At 41.3% G+C, this 16,200-nt stretch overlaps 1 protein-coding gene across 1 annotated transcript in view; it reads right to left on the bottom strand.

Annotated features, from left to right (window-relative positions):
* The window catches only part of LOC143960994 (protein tyrosine phosphatase domain-containing protein 1-like), a 92,353-nt gene extending 76,153 nt beyond the window's left edge, over window positions 1-16,200 (bottom strand). Inside the window, exon 1 of the mRNA XM_077470087.1 lies at window positions 16,104-16,200. The gene's annotated coding sequence lies outside the window, so the exon portion shown is untranslated. The remainder of the gene's footprint in view (window positions 1-16,103) is intronic.

Genomic DNA, 16,200 nt, shown 5'->3' on the forward strand with positions numbered 1-16,200 from the left:
TGGCACCGCATGCAACAAGTTTCAAATAGTACTGAAGCCTGCTAGTAGCTTATTTAAAGTGACAATCAGAGTTCCCACTAGGATCTGTGTTCAGCATTTACAAACCGAAGCTGAATGGTACTTTAACCTCCCTGGCGGTATGATTAGTTCTGGTTTTAGGTGCTGAAAGAGGTACACTTATTTTGCATGGAAATTTGGCGTTTTATATTGTAGTCCTATAATTCTTAGGAATAACTCTCTTAAATCTGTTCAAACCAGAGTCTAGAAGACATCCCGGGTATGATAAAGTTTATAATATAATAAATAATAATAAAAATTATTCAATAATGTAATCAAATCCAAAAACACTGAAATTTGCTCATTTGCAGAATTGTCGCTGTCATTAGATTTAGTGTTTGATGACGAATTTCCTCACAAATCGCTATCACTCAATTCTGCAAGTGATTATAATTTATTATCGCTGTTTTCTAGTTGGTCTAAAATTACTTTTGACATAAAGGGACACTTTTTGGTTGCTATGGACAATCTCCAAATTCCAGCAGAAAAAACTGTATTTATAATATAAAAGTGCATGCATGAAGGGGTGTGTAATTTTTTATACAGTACTGTAATCTGTAAGATTACAGTACTGTGTGTGTTTTGTGTGTTTTTACTTTTTTGAATTTGGCACCGATCTCCGCTCCCGTGAGCCGCAACTCCGCAGGGAACGGAGCTCGGCGGCATTCGGGCACTGTGTGAATCGAGCGGAGGACAGCTCGCTCACACAGCGCGGAGGACATCGCTGGATCCAAGGGACAAGGTAAGTAACTTCTCCCTGTATCCTCCCTGTATCCAGCAATGCGATCCCGAGTCTGGCTCGGGGTTACCGCTTATGATACTAAAATCCCAACCCGTGCCAGACTCGGGATCACCGCCAGGGAGGTTAAAAAGTTCAACAAGGCTTGCTGAAAGCTCTGCAAAAGCTCACTATTCACACTGCTCTTATACAAGCTGAAGCCCACGTGAAACAGACCTTTCAGTATGAACTTCAGATTTTGCAGTAGGAACCTGTTGTTTAAAGACTGAATTGCATTTTCTAAACCGGTTTTTCAATGGAATGTGACATTTTGACAACATTTCTGGCTTAAATTATAAGACATTCCTATGTCCTAATGAACACCCTATACACATCAATACTGACCTAAGGCACAAATTGTGAGCATATCCTGTGTCTACATATCTTCTGAAATGTAGGACTTTTGACTTACTGCACTTTTTAGTCTGCACTAAATAACTGGTGTGTCATATCTTGTTGTATTAAAGTGTTACTAAACCCACAATAGTAAAATCAGTCTGTATATGCAATAAAGTACGCTTGTTATACACACTGTGGAACATAATAGTTTAAAGTGGAAGTAAACCAATCGATTTAAACAGTTAAAAAAAAGCGGCATGCCGGGAATGCTAACTGCACATTGGCTGTGCTCTCAGCCAAACAATCAAACCATCCAATGGCTGGTGTCATAACGAATCACATGTGCAGCACCATAGCAGTTGAAGATTAAACAGAGGCAAAGATGGCAGCTTCCTTGGCTGAAAACAATAGGGGAGTTTACTTCCACTTTAATCCTCTGTGTTGTGCAAAAAGGCTGATTGATCCTGTCTTCTCTGATCCTTCCCTTCCTCCACAGTCCCCAATCCATCTGCTAATAATACAGAGCATGGGGGGCCCTCTGCACATGCTCAGTTTGGTGTGTATTTCTAGAGAGTTTTTTTTGGGTGGCTCACAGCACTGTCCAGACAGAGGGTCAGGGATCCTGCAGTCTCATAGGACAGTCAGAGGAGAAAGCAAACCCCCTCCTACAAGCTTTAACCAGGCACTGATAGAAGTCACAAGACTGCTATATACTGCTGATGATAAAAGGTATTTAGCGGTTTATATTTACTAAAATAATTGCATTTTCATGTTCTGTGTACTGTGGGAGACCAGATATAGTGAATGTAGGTTCTGGGTTTAGTAACACTTTAACCACTTGCCGACCAGCGCACGACGATGTACGTCGACAGAATGGCACGGGCAGGCAAATGGGCGTACATGTACGTCCCTTTAAATGTGCCGCCCTGCCATCGGGAGCGCGCCGCCGGCGGCGCGCTCCCGCGCTGGTCGGGACCCCGTCAGTCCGGTCGCGGGACCCACGGACTCAATCGCCGCGGGCATCCCCGCGATCGTCTCACGGAGCGGCCGAATGGAGAAGTGCCGTTGTAAACAACATTTCTCCATTCTGCCTAGCAACTAGTGACGCTGATCTCTGCTCCATGTGATTGGAGCAGAGATCAGTGTTCACTAAATGAAAGCCCAACCCCCCCACAGTTAGTAACACATCCCTAGGAACACTTAACCCCTACACTGCCACCCACTGGTTAACCCCTTCACTGCCAGTGTCATTTACACAGGAATCACTGCATTTATATAGCAGTGAATACTGTATAAATGACAATGGTCCCAAAAATGTGTCAAAAATGTCCGATGGGTCCCCCACAGTCGCAGTCACAATAAAAATCGCTGATCGCCGCCATTACTAGTAAAAAAAAAATAATAAAAAATTATTAATAAAAATGCTATAAAACTATCCCTATTTTGTAAACGCTATAACTTTTGCGCAAACCAATCAATAATCGCTTATCAAAAAAAATATTTAGAAGAATACGTATCGGCCTAAACTGAGGGAAAAAAATGTTTTTTTATATATTTTTGGGGGATATTTATTATAACAAAAAGTAAGAAATAATGCGTTTTTTTCAAAATTGTCGCTCTATTTTTGTTTATAGCGCAAAAAATAAAAACCGCAGGGGTGATCAAATACCACCAAAAGAAAGCTCTATTTGTGGGAAAAAAAGGACGTCAATTTTGTTTGGGAGCCACGTCGCACAACCGCGCAATTGTCAGTTAAAGCGACGCAGTGCCGAATCGCAAAAAGTGGTCTGGTCTTTGACCAGCAAATTGGTCCGGTCTGAAAGTGGTTAATAATTACAACAAGCTCTAATTCATAGCATTTACTATACCCTTTTTCCATTAAGACAATCAGCCTTCTTGCCAGTCAATTACTCCGCATGTTCTTAAAATCTGACTTGGGCATTGTCACCCTCATTTGGTGTAGCTTAAAACATTTACTCCAAAATTACAAAACTGAGGAAAATATTGCAAGAAAACCTTGTCATATATTTGCTCATTTGGCCTTTTTCTACAGACACATACCATTAAACTGAAAAATTTTAAAAAATGTATGTCTAAACAATTACAGCAATAATTAAACATCAGAATCAGACAGCAATAAGATTACTGAGAAAATAGTCATCAGTGATATCTTAGAATATTTTGTTAATTATTAACAGCAAACAAAATTCAGGACTAAACTCCACCTGTTACATTTGTCTTTTATTTTTTTGCAAAAGTATCTGCTCGGGACTTTACTTCCTAACAGCTCTGATACATTTTGTAGATGGGCGGGGGTCACTGATAGATGGAATTGCATTGTATGTAATATCTAGATGGTGTCCAGAGCAGATAAAAGCAGGTTGATGTTTAACCACCTCAGCTCCGGAAGGTTTTACCCCCTTCCTGACTAAGCCATTTTTTTGCGATACGGCACTGCGTTGAATTAACTGACAATTGCACGGTTGTGCGACAATATACCCAAATAAAATTGATGTCCTTTTTTCCCACAAATAGAGCTTTCTTTTGGTGATATTTGATCACCGCTGCGGTTTTTATTTTTTGCGCTATAAACAAAAAATAAAATTTTGAAAAAAAAGCAATATTTTTTTACTTTCTGCTATAAAACACATCAAATAAAAAAAATGTAAAAAATCAAATTTCTTCATCAATTTAGGCCAATATGTATTTTGCTACATATTTTTAGTAAACAAAAAGCCCAATAAGCTTATATTGATTGGTTTACGCAAAGTTTATAGTGTCTACAAACTATAGGATAGACTTTTTTATTAGTTTTACTAATAATGGCGGTGATCAGCCATTTTTAGCGGGACTTTGACATTCTGAGACTAGTGACACTTTTTGGGGACCAGTGACACCAATACAGCGATCAGTGCAGGGGCGAATCCGGGGGGCAGCTCCGCGGGCACTTGCAAGAGCGCGTGGGCTGGGCAGCTGAGCAGCTTAGTGGGCGGGTAAAAGAGCGAGCGGCTGGACGGGTAAGAGAGCAGGTTGGCCAGGCAGCTGGGCGGCTGGCCAATCAGCGAGCCGGTGGGCGGGGGAAAAGAGAGTTGACATTATCTCTCACCGCCCGCCCTGCAGTTCCGCCCTCACTGTGCAGGTAGCCAAGTGACAAGTGACAGTCCGCAACTTGTGGCAGGTGACGTGGCAAGTGGCAGTCCGCAACTTGTGGCAGGTGACGTGGCAAGTGACAGTCCGCAACTTGAGGCAGGTGACGTGGCAAGTGAAAATCCGCAACATGTGGCAGGTGGCGTGGCAAGTGACAATCCGCAACATGTGGCAGGTGATGTATCAAGTGACAGTCCGCAATGTCTGGCAAGTGGCATGGCAAGTGGCAAGCTGCATCTGGTGGCAGGTGGCGTGGTAAGTGACAATCTGCATCTGGTGGCAGGCAATGGTGGCAAATGTCAAGAATGCAAAGTGTAAGCGCCAAGCATATATAAATATTGCCCTTGTGATTGACAAAGAATAAATAAACAATACTGTGTGCATATACCTATAACAGGCAAATACAATGTGACCCAAAATATGGAAATATCACAATATGTGTAAAAAATAATGGAAAAATAGGTATATAAACATCGAAATCTATATATCTATAAAATTAAACATATATCATACTAAACAAAAGGAAATTCCACTTTACTGTGAAGTAATCCCAAAAGAAAGGGAATAGCAAGGCAAAAGTGCGGTGAACATCCACGTAAATGTGAAATAAAAAGAAAGAAAAAATAATTTTTTTTAGGAAAACACTAAAGTTCATAGATGAGTAAAAAAAACGTATAAAGTGTAAGTCCCAATAAACTTCGGTGTCCACAAGCGTCCCACTTTACTGTGACTAGAAATGACTTCACCCAGTGTAGCTCCCACCACCTTAAGAAGCGCAGGCTTACCGGATGGACGTGACCCAAATAGACATATGCCTAGGGGGTCAACAATAGCTTGCAATCGCAGTTACTGCAACTTTGGATACAGCATTCCACCATGAAAGAAGTCCAACCATAAACGATTCATTCAGTGTGACGAGCTGCGTGTGATCACCGTTTTTATGTATATAGACAGCTCCGGTAGCAATTCAGGCATAAAAGTAAAAAGATATAGCCGACATAGCGTAATAACGTTTTTAAAAAAGGCTTTAATAAAAGTAAAATATCAAACTCACATTTCCAGTGTGATCAATAAACATGTTAAAGAGAAAATAGGCAGTGGCAGAGTCCTCCCGACGCGTTTCGACCTACAGGTCATCATCTGGGGTGGGCTCCAACCACTGACCCACTGCCTTATATAGATAATACATAGAAAGACAATTGAAATCCCCCCTGTGTGACAAACATACCAACTTCCGGTGTAGGCAAGATGGTGGACCGGCGTGCGTTCCACGACTCAGTCTAAATGCGTTCCACCACTATAATATATGCTAACAACATGGAACTCGTATTGTGAGTAATGCATGCCCACTTCCGGTTCCGGCGTGCGCTCCACGCCTCGATGTCAACCTAAATATTTCTATAACTGAGACCATGTGCCTCGTGATACATACAAACCGAACGTCCATGGCAATGACACAGGGCGTGGAGAGAGTATGGCATCGCAACCAAATCAACAAAACACATAGGGAACATATCCAACAACGGGATACACTACCTGATGCTATTAGAGTGATGACTCGGAACCGGAAGTGCACCCACGCTGGTTGTTCCCAATGGTGCCGCAACCGGAAGTAAACAAACGTAACTTCCGGTGCGGTCTCGAAAGGAGAGCGAGGCCAAGATGTGACCTAGCCCTGCTCAATCACAACTGGCAACGAGGAGGTGGATACGCTAGCGACACCTAGTGTCCCAAAATCAAATAGCTATAGGGCAGTATAAACAATGATGAAAGCCCTAATACCTTACCAGGAATTAAACAATAGCTATTAATAAAAATTTGAAAATTCATAGGCTGAGCTTAAATGTAAAATTTAAAGAGCTAGAAAAACAAAGAATATAAAAAAAAGAGATGAAAAAGTTAGGTCTTTAATTAAAGAACACACTCGTATTATTATACTATATCCATTATATCCTTCTAAAAAGAAGGAAAAAATGGTGATATCATCATCTTATCAATAAAGATTTGTGCACACATATGCACAGCAGAAAAGGCCATGACATGAATACCCACAAAAAAAAAAAAAAAAAAAAAAATTTGAACAATGCCCCCTCAGGAATCATCAATGAACGCATTGATATCCCACTCCACATTCATACCGAATGGGGAGTGGGACTGGAGTTCATAGATCCAATAGGTCTCCAACCTAGAGACCCCTCTCTTAAGGGCCCCCCCTCGCCAAAGTGGAGTGTACCTGTCTATTGCAAACTGGGTGCCCTGTGGATCGTTATTGTGACATTCCCTGTAATGTCTTGGTACCGTATGTTTGGATACCTTACTCTTAATAAGAGAAATACGTTCCCCCACTCTGGTGGAAAATTATCTAGTGGTATGGCCAACGTACTGTTTCCCACATGGACAAGTTATTAGGTATACTATATATCTTGTTTTACAGGTGCAAAAAGCTTTGATGGAATATCTTTTCCCAGTTACAGTCGATGTAAAGTCCAAAATCTTCCGTTGTGTTAATGTGTTGTGCTGACACACACTACACTTCCTGCACGGGAAATACCCAACAAGATTATGGAAAAAAGTTGGTCGAACTGGGGGGTTAATGATATTGGGGGCTATTTTACTCTGTAGTGATGGAGCCCCTCTAAATAAGACATTAGCTCTTTCGGGGAGTTTAGGGCCCAGAACGGAGTCCTTTTTCAAAACTTCCCAATATTTGCTGAAAATATTTTTCAGTTGTCTATGTTGGATATTATAAGTGGTCATCAAGGACCACTTATATTTATCATTATCCCTCTGGGGGGTCTTGACCTGAAGCAAGGTATCCCTGTTGGTATGTAAAACCTCCTGTAATTGCTTCTCCAAGGTTGATTCGTAATACCCCTTATCCAAGAACTGTTGTTTTAAACGATTGGCTTGAACCAAAAAGGTATGGTTATCAGTACAATTACGACGAAGTCTAATAAATTGACTCCGGGGGACAGAGGAGAGCCAGGTTTTATGATGGCAACTGTCCAAGGAAATATAGCTGTTGCGATCGGTGGACTTAAAATGTGTTTTAAAATTGAATCCTCCTGATGCAATTCCTATCTCCAAGTCCAAGAATTGTATCTTGTCAGTACTAGTTTGATAGGTTAACGAAATACCCCTATCATTGGAATTCAATCCTAAAAAGAATTCTGAAAGTGTCTCAGGGGTGCCATCCCATAGGAGGAGGATATCGCCTATGTACCGGACCCATAACAAAAGTGATGGGCTCCGTTGAGCATAGACGACATCCTCCTCCCACTTGGCCATGAAAAGATTGGCCAAACTGGGCGCAAATTTGGCCCCCATGGCCACACCCCTTTTTTGCAAAAAGTACTGGCCATCGAACCAAAAGTAACTGTGGCTGGTTGCAAATTCCAGCAGTTCGATAATGTACTCACGTTGGGCAGAAACTAGCGACTGCTCCCTGTTTAGAAAATGGCGCACCGCTGCAATTCCATCCTCCTGTGGTATACAGGTGTACAGGGATGCAACATCTGCAGTGGCCATGATACAGTGTCCCTGGACCTGTAAACTCTCCAATCTTCTAATAGTGTCACCTGTGTCTTTTAGGTAAGAGGGCATATTTCTAACTAAAGGTTGGAGATAAAAATCTACATACCGACCTATACGTGATGTCACGGAATTGATACCGCTGACAATTGGTCTGCCGGGGGGGTTAGTTAAATTTTTATGAATCTTGGGCAAATAATAAATGGTAGGTATTCTGGGTGATACAGGAACTAAAAATGCTCTTTCCTTTTTATTCAAAATCTTCTGTTCAAAACCTTTGTCGACAAGGGCTTTTAATTGTCCCTTGTAGACGCTGGTGGGATTATTGGGTAATCTATGATATGTGCCAGATTCGCTCAGAATATTGGCCATTTCCCCCTCATACTTTACCTTGTCCAGAATAACAATACCACCTCCCTTGTCCGCAGGGCGTACAATAACTTGTTTCTGGTCACAAAGTGACCGCAATGCTGCTTTAGGCAAGGAGGTAGGGTAATGATTCTTCACAGGTAATTTAGCTAAATCTTTAAGTACCAGATCTCTAAAGATTTTGACCGCAGGCGCGGTGGGTACTGGAGGGGAAAAGAGAGAGGGGTTAGATAACCCCGAATGCACAGTCCCTGATGTACTAGCATGATAATCTGTTCGATATGGATTAGTGATTAGATATCTCTGTATGTTGATCTTCCGTACAAATTTATGTATATCTATGAACGTAGTAAATTTGTTAAGTTTGTTTGGGGGTGCAAATTTGAGGCCTTTGTCTAATATAGACATCTCATCATGAGTAAAAGATTTAGAACTCAAATTAAACACACCCTGGCCCATCAAAGCCTTCTTCGTTTTCCGCCTTTGTAGTCTCCTTCCACCTCTACACCCTCTCTTGGCCCGTTTGACATGCATTGATAAGGAAATTAAGGAGATTAAGGATAAGTTGAATATGTATAAAGGTTCACCCGAATATATCTCCCTTTCCTCTAATTTACTCAGTCATTTGGAGAAAGAGGATCGTGAACAAAAAAATAAAAAACAGAAGAAATATTCCCGAGATACGAATGACTACAAAAACGAACAACGTGTTTGGGTGGCAAAAATTATTCTTAGTACCACCTCCAAACCAAACTATCCCTTCTATGAATGCAGGGACTATTCCCAATTCTGGTACCACCGCATCCCAAGATGCGGTACCGCCGAGATCTTATAGCGAGGTGGTTCAAAGGTGGTCTGATAAAGGTACACAACGAATTCAACATTATAGTCCACACACTCCAAATAACCAAAGGAGGGGTAGGGGAGGTCAAAGGGGGAAAAGGGGAGGACGAGGTCACCCAAGGGGTTATTCCCATCAGAGGAACACTTCAACCCACAGGGATTATAATGATTCTCCGTATTATCCCCCCCTAGAGAGGCAAACTCTTCTAATTATCAAAATCGGGTATTCCAACATCAGGAGGGTATACCATCCACACAAAATAGATTTGCACCCTTACGAGATATGAGAGATTCCGATAGCACATACATTGGGCATACTCCTTCCCCATACCCCTATAATTTACCCTCTATGAATTATGAACAGCAGGGTTTTTACGAGGACCCGTACACCAGAAAAAGGGGCCAAGAACCAAGAGAGGGTGTAGAGGTGGAAGGAGACTACAAAGGCGGAAAACGAAGAAGGCTTTGATGGGCCAGGGTGTGTTTAATTTGAGTTCTAAATCTTTTACTCATGATGAGATGTCTATATTAGACAAAGGCCTCAAATTTGCACCCCCAAACAAACTTAACAAATTTACTACGTTCATAGATATACATAAATTTGTACGGAAGATCAACATACAGAGATATCTAATCACTAATCCATATCGAACAGACTATCATGCTAGTACATCAGGGACTGTGCATTCGGGGTTATCTAACCCCTCTCTCTTTTCCCCTCCAGTACCCACCGCGCCTGCGGTCAAAATCTTTAGAGATCTGGTACTTAAAGATTTAGCTAAATTACCTGTGAAGAATCATTACCCTACCTCCTTGCCTAAAGCAGCATTGCGGTCACTTTGTGACCAGAAACAAGTTATTGTACGCCCTGCGGACAAGGGAGGTGGTATTGTTATTCTGGACAAGGTAAAGTATGAGGGGGAAATGGCCAATATTCTGAGCGAATCTGGCACATATCATAGATTACCCAATAATCCCACCAGCGTCTACAAGGGACAATTAAAAGCCCTTGTCGACAAAGGTTTTGAACAGAAGATTTTGAATAAAAAGGAAAGAGCATTTTTAGTTCCTGTATCACCCAGAATACCTACCATTTATTATTTGCCCAAGATTCATAAAAATTTAACTAACCCCCCCGGCAGACCAATTGTCAGTGGTATCAATTCCGTGACATCACGTATAGGTCGGTATGTAGATTTTTATCTCCAACCTTTAGTTAGAAATATGCCCTCTTACCTAAAAGACACAGGTGACACTATTAGAAGATTGGAGAGTTTACAGGTCCAGGGACACTGTATCATGGCCACTGCAGATGTTGCATCCCTGTACACCTGTATACCACAGGAGGAGGGAATTGCAGCGGTGCGCCATTTTCTAAACAGGGAGCAGTCGCTAGTTTCTGCCCAACGTGAGTACATTATCGAACTGCTGGAATTTGCAACCAGCCACAGTTACTTTTGGTTCGATGTCCAGTACTTTTTGCAAAAAAGGGGTGTGGCCATGGGGGCCAAATTTGCGCCCAGTTTGGCCAATCTTTTCATGGCCAAGTGGGAGGAGGATGTCGTCTATGCTCAACGGAGCCCATCACTTTTGTTATGGGTCCGGTGTATCCCGTTGTTGGATATGTTCCCTATGTGTTTTGTTGATTTGGTTGCGATGCCATACTCTCTCCACACCCTGTGTCATTGCCATGGACGTTCGGTTTGTATGTATCACGAGGCACATGGTCTCAGTTATAGAAATATTTAGGTTGACATCGAGGCGTGGAGCGCACGCCAGAACCGGAAGTGGGCATGCATTACTCACAATACGAGTTCCATGTTGTTAGCATATATTATAGTGGTGGAACGCATTTAGACTGAGTCGTGGAACGCACGCCGGTCCACCATCTTGCCTACACCGGAAGTTGGTATGTTTGTCACACAGGGGGGATTTCAATTGTCTTTCTATGTATTATCTATATAAGGCAGTGGGTCAGTGGTTGGAGCCCACCCCAGATGATGACCTGTAGGTCGAAACGCGTCGGGAGGACTCTGCCACTGCCTATTTTCTCTTTAACATGTTTATTGATTACACTGGAAATGTGAGTTTGATATTTAACTTTTATTAAAGCCTTTTTTTAAAACGTTATTACGCTATGTCGGCTATATCTTTTTACTTTTATGCCTGAATTTCTACCGGAGCTGTCTATATACATAAAAACGGTGATCACACGCAGCTCGTCACACTGAATGAATCGTTTATGGTTGGACTTCTTTCATGGTGGAATGCTGTATCCAAAGTTGCAGTAACTGCGATTGCAAGCTATTGTTGACCCCCTAGGCATATGTCTATTTGGGTCACGTCCATCCGGTAAGCCTGCGCTTCTTAAGGTGGTGGGAGCTACACTGGGTGAAGTCATTTCTGGTCACAGTAAAGTGGGACGCTTGTGGACACCGAAGTTTATTGGGACTTACACTTTATACGTTTTTTTACTCATCTATGAACTTTAGTGTTTTCCTAAAAAAAAAAAATTTTTTTTTCTTTCTTTTTATTTCACATTTACGTGGATGTTCACCGCACTTTTGCCTTGCTATTCCCTTTCTTTTGGGATTACTTCACAGTAAAGTGGAATTTCCTTTTGTTTAGTATGATATATGTTTAATTTTATAGATATATAGATTTCGATGTTTATATACCTATTTTTCCATTATTTTTTACACATATTGTGATATTTCCATATTTTGGGTCACATTGTATTTGCCTGTTATAGGTATATGCACACAGTATTGTTTATTTATTCTTTGTCAATCACAAGGGCAATATTTATATATGCTTGGCGCTTACACTTTGCATTCTTGACGTTTTCTGAGCTAAAAAGATCCCAGTTTTAGCGTGTTAGCAGCCTTATTTTTCAGTTTTGCTTCCTTAGACTTTTTCCATTGTTGGCTATTGCGCAGTGTTATTGTGTACATCAATGGTGGCAAATGACAGACTCAGGCTCCCACTGATTCTGCATTATGGTGAGCTTGCCTTGTTTACATAGGCAGACCACAGTTCTGCCTCTCTACAAACGATCACCATGTTCTCAGTGGACATGGCATCCATCCGACCCCCTGATTGGCTCTCGCTGTGTCCAATCACAGTGGGAGCGGGTCTCCAGCATCATGTGCGCACCCAAGACCCTGAAGATGGAATCACATTCAGGTCTGTGATTTTACACTCAAGGACCGCCCTGAACCAATATATGTACATGGGGTGGTCCTTAAGTGGTTTTAAAAGACCTAAAATATTATATAGGGAAAATCTTTTTTTCATTTTGGATAGATTGATGGAAGAGTTAGCTTCCCTGTCAGGTTTTTACTGCTCCACAAGAAAACCCAGTCCTAATTAGGGATAAGCCAATGGTTTAGTCTGTACCGACTACCGAGATGCAGTCCAAACTTTGACTCTTTACCCAATTCAGCCTATTGTTTGGCCATGGGTTAGGGGTTTGGGGTACAAAATAACAATATTTTGGGGATTTTTGTTTTTTTCTGTTTATGAGTTTTTGTGGGACACTGGAAGCTCTTTATTTACTGTGGATTCCATTCAATGTATTTATTGTTGTCTGTGTCCCCATCAGGGAGATTCACCCATCTATCTGTACTATGACAACGGGGACAGCTGTCTTCATGGGGAATTCTTTTCCCTTTGATATATTTTCTCTCACTTCTTGTTACACCTCTGGGATAACACAGGCAGCAAAAAATAAACGCTTCTAACCATTCCCTACTCTACTCAGAACTGAAAATAAAAAAGTATTTGTGCCATAGGGCATTAACATTAAGGCTGGGTTCACACCGCTGCGATGCGGGAACGCCGCGAATCCGCTGCGTTTTCCCGCATCGCATTACTCCCGCCGGCAGTTCACACTGCCCTATGCGGACGGCTGGGAGTGTCAATGATATGTTAATGACACCCCCAGATCCGTCCGCATATCGCAGTGCGATCTGCCGACTCGCACAGGAATCGGATCGCATGGTGTGAACCCCCATGCGATCCGATTCTGTTGCGGACCAAAAAAAGGGTCCCGTGCGAGTTTGCTGCGGGAGCGATGCGAATTCAGCCATACTATCTGTATGGCTGTACTCGCATCGCTACGGAGATCGGATGTGATTTGCGGTGCGAATCACATCCGGATCTCCCCCCGCAGCAGTGTGAACCCAGCCTAAACAACATTACTTTAGCTTCCCAACAGTACATAAATTATCATCATTGACATTAAAATAGCTTTTTTTCTTGGTGTTTTCTGTGGTTTCTGCAGTATTGGTATCAAGCCAATTAGTAAATATAAATCATATACATATTAAAGAGTGATCAAACAGAAGTAGTAGAGACATACTGTACAGTAAGATACATTTCTGTATATTCTCTAACTATCGTTAAATATAAATGCAATCCGTCTGATTTTTCCTGTCTGATTTTGTCCGAAACTGGTGTTGCATACACACGGCCAGACAAAGACTACGTTGCGGCTAGTAGCCAATAGCTTTGGTCTCATAATTTGACCTGAGCATGCGTGGCACTTTGTCTGATCGGAATTCTCTAAGTCCGATCAGATTATGTTGTCGGAAAATTTTATATCCAGCTCTCAAACTTTGTTGGTCAGACATTCTGACGGAAAAAGTCAGATGTAGCCCACATACGGTCGGATTATCCGACAACACGGTCGGATCGGACCTTTTTCCGACCGTCTGTACAGGGGTTAAGATATCTATTGAACAGAAAACAACTGGTACCTTTTAGTAGCATGCACAATCATTGTATCTCCTTCATTCAAAAATAATCTGATGTTCCCTGTGTGAGGGAATCCCAGTTAATTTTAATCCCTACTAAAACCAGCTGGGAATTAGATATTAGTTTGATTCAGGTAGCCATGAATAGGCACATTTCTCACTGAAAACATCAAATCATTAAATGTCTATCGGCTCTTGAATGATTTATGTACTGTTTAGACCCACCATGATCCTCTCACCTATTCAATTGACAAAAGAACTCAATGCATTCAAGGAAAAATCCCTTTCCCTTTTTTTGCCATAGACCATTAGCTCAACAAAATTTTCAGCAGGCTGGAATTTTAGAAACAAATATCACTGACACATGCAATATTTTATTATTGTCAGTTAGGGCATCTATGCATGCATCTATGTCATTTAGGGCATCTATGCATGCTTGCACTATTAATAAAATACACTTTTCTGTAAAAAAAACAAACAAAAAAAATACACAAAACAAACTATTACAGTATACACAAAACTAAATATGGGGCAGAGTAGGCTGTGGAAGGACCATAAAGTGCAAGACCAAAACTTTTTTTTTTGGTTGTAAATAGAGAGAAGGGTTAAATCCCTCTCAGTTTATTTTTTGCTGTTTGCATCTCATTAGGAAGATTTCCCTGCACCTCCTGCACTCTCACCTCATAGTCTCCCTCCTTCAGCACCTGGGCTCCTGACATCACTTCCCTTGGTGCAGGAAGGGAGATCACCTCTCCGCCCTCCCTCTAGGCAATCATCTGGAACACATAACAGGTCCCAGATGATTTTGCAGCCAGTCACGGCGCACGCAGTGGCTCGTGCATGCGCAGGGGTGCCTGGCTGTGAAGCCACAGCTGAGCGCCCACAGTTAAAATGCCGGCGCCACTGAGTGGAGGGGGAGACAAGTAGGGCTTCTATCCCCCGCATCGCTGGATCGTGGGACAGGTAAGTGTCCAATTATTAAAAGTCAGCAGCTGCAGTATTTGTAGTATGTGCATTTTTTTTTTATTTTTTTTTAGAATGGGAACTCTACTTTAAAGTGAGGGGAATTCCACTAGAATAGGTTTCCCCACTGAAAGATATATACTCACCTCTTGTTCTGGGGAAAACTCTAAAATGTAGGATTTCCCTTTACTTTCTATTCTAGTGATGAATGCACCAACAGAAAAAGAAATGGTGCCCATACACTAGAGACTAAAGATTGTTCAAAAATCTGTTACTTGGACAGTCCGTTTGCTTTTCTTCCAGTTAACAGATGCAAATTGATGTTCTTGAGCCAAAAAAGGTAAAGTTTGGAAACCTATTGCCAAACGAATGATAAATTGAAAGATTAATGTGTTTCTCTCCCGTTAAAAATTGAACTGTTGGTACAGTGCATATGTGCCCCCGGGGCCTAATTTCTGTCCATTGAGTGATTGATAATTCGAAATTGGGCCATCATTGGATGACAATATCAATATCATTTGCTCTCACAACCGCGTGTTCGTTTTTCGAAAACGCGTTCAAGCGATTTTTTCGACTGGAGTATGACTAGTAAAAGAGTGACTCTACCTAGCAAGCACACAGACATCATGAAACACTTGACAAGGGGTCACGATTATTATCTGACCCTGCATTTAGAATCCTGGTTAATCATTTTACAACTGAAAAGCACCAAACTATTTCTTCCAAATGGAGAAGCAACATAGTTACATGGTCCATAATATGATAACCTATTACAGAAAATAGATCAAGGAATAGCAAACATTACAATTCAATTACAAGGCAATTTCACTAGTGGCTGTAGATTATTGTTAAAGGCGACTGAAGATGTATTAGTGCACAAAGTGGAGTGCCAAATATTTTTTTTTTTTATAATTTAAAGCAACTAGTTGTATTCTAGAACTAAGATTGGATGGTTATAAAATAAATTTTCATAATACAGTTTTTTTTGTATCATCAATACTTTGATCTGAAGTATAAAGTGGGTCTCTTAAAAAATGAATAAGGTGCAATACGTTATTCACATTTAAGACACTTTGCCTTGTTAGATCGTCATTTACATCTGGAAACTGTATTGGTTTTTAGACTGTAATTGGTAAGGGTTTAAAATGGGATGCTGTAAGTAACACGTCTAATGTAAGAAAAGTTAAAAAATAGTGGCTTATTTTTCTTTTTATCTAGATGGTAGAGAATGAAAAGCAGAATATGACTTTTTGCTGTGGACAGGATAGATAGGACAAATATTACACAAAGGTAAATAGGACTCATCAATGGTACTTTACCTTGTGTGTAGTGAGCTCAGTGTTGGTGATGTCTCCATCGTAGCTTGTTCTTCACAGAGAATTACTTCTTCCAGCTGGCCTCATGCATCTCAGCCTG

The sequence above is a fragment of the Lithobates pipiens genome, unplaced genomic scaffold (assembly GCF_037356315.1).
Source record: "Lithobates pipiens isolate NorthernLeopardFrog02 unplaced genomic scaffold, aLitPip1_a1.2 Scaffold_8, whole genome shotgun sequence".
In the NCBI taxonomy this organism is placed as follows: domain Eukaryota; kingdom Metazoa; phylum Chordata; class Amphibia; order Anura; family Ranidae; genus Lithobates; species Lithobates pipiens.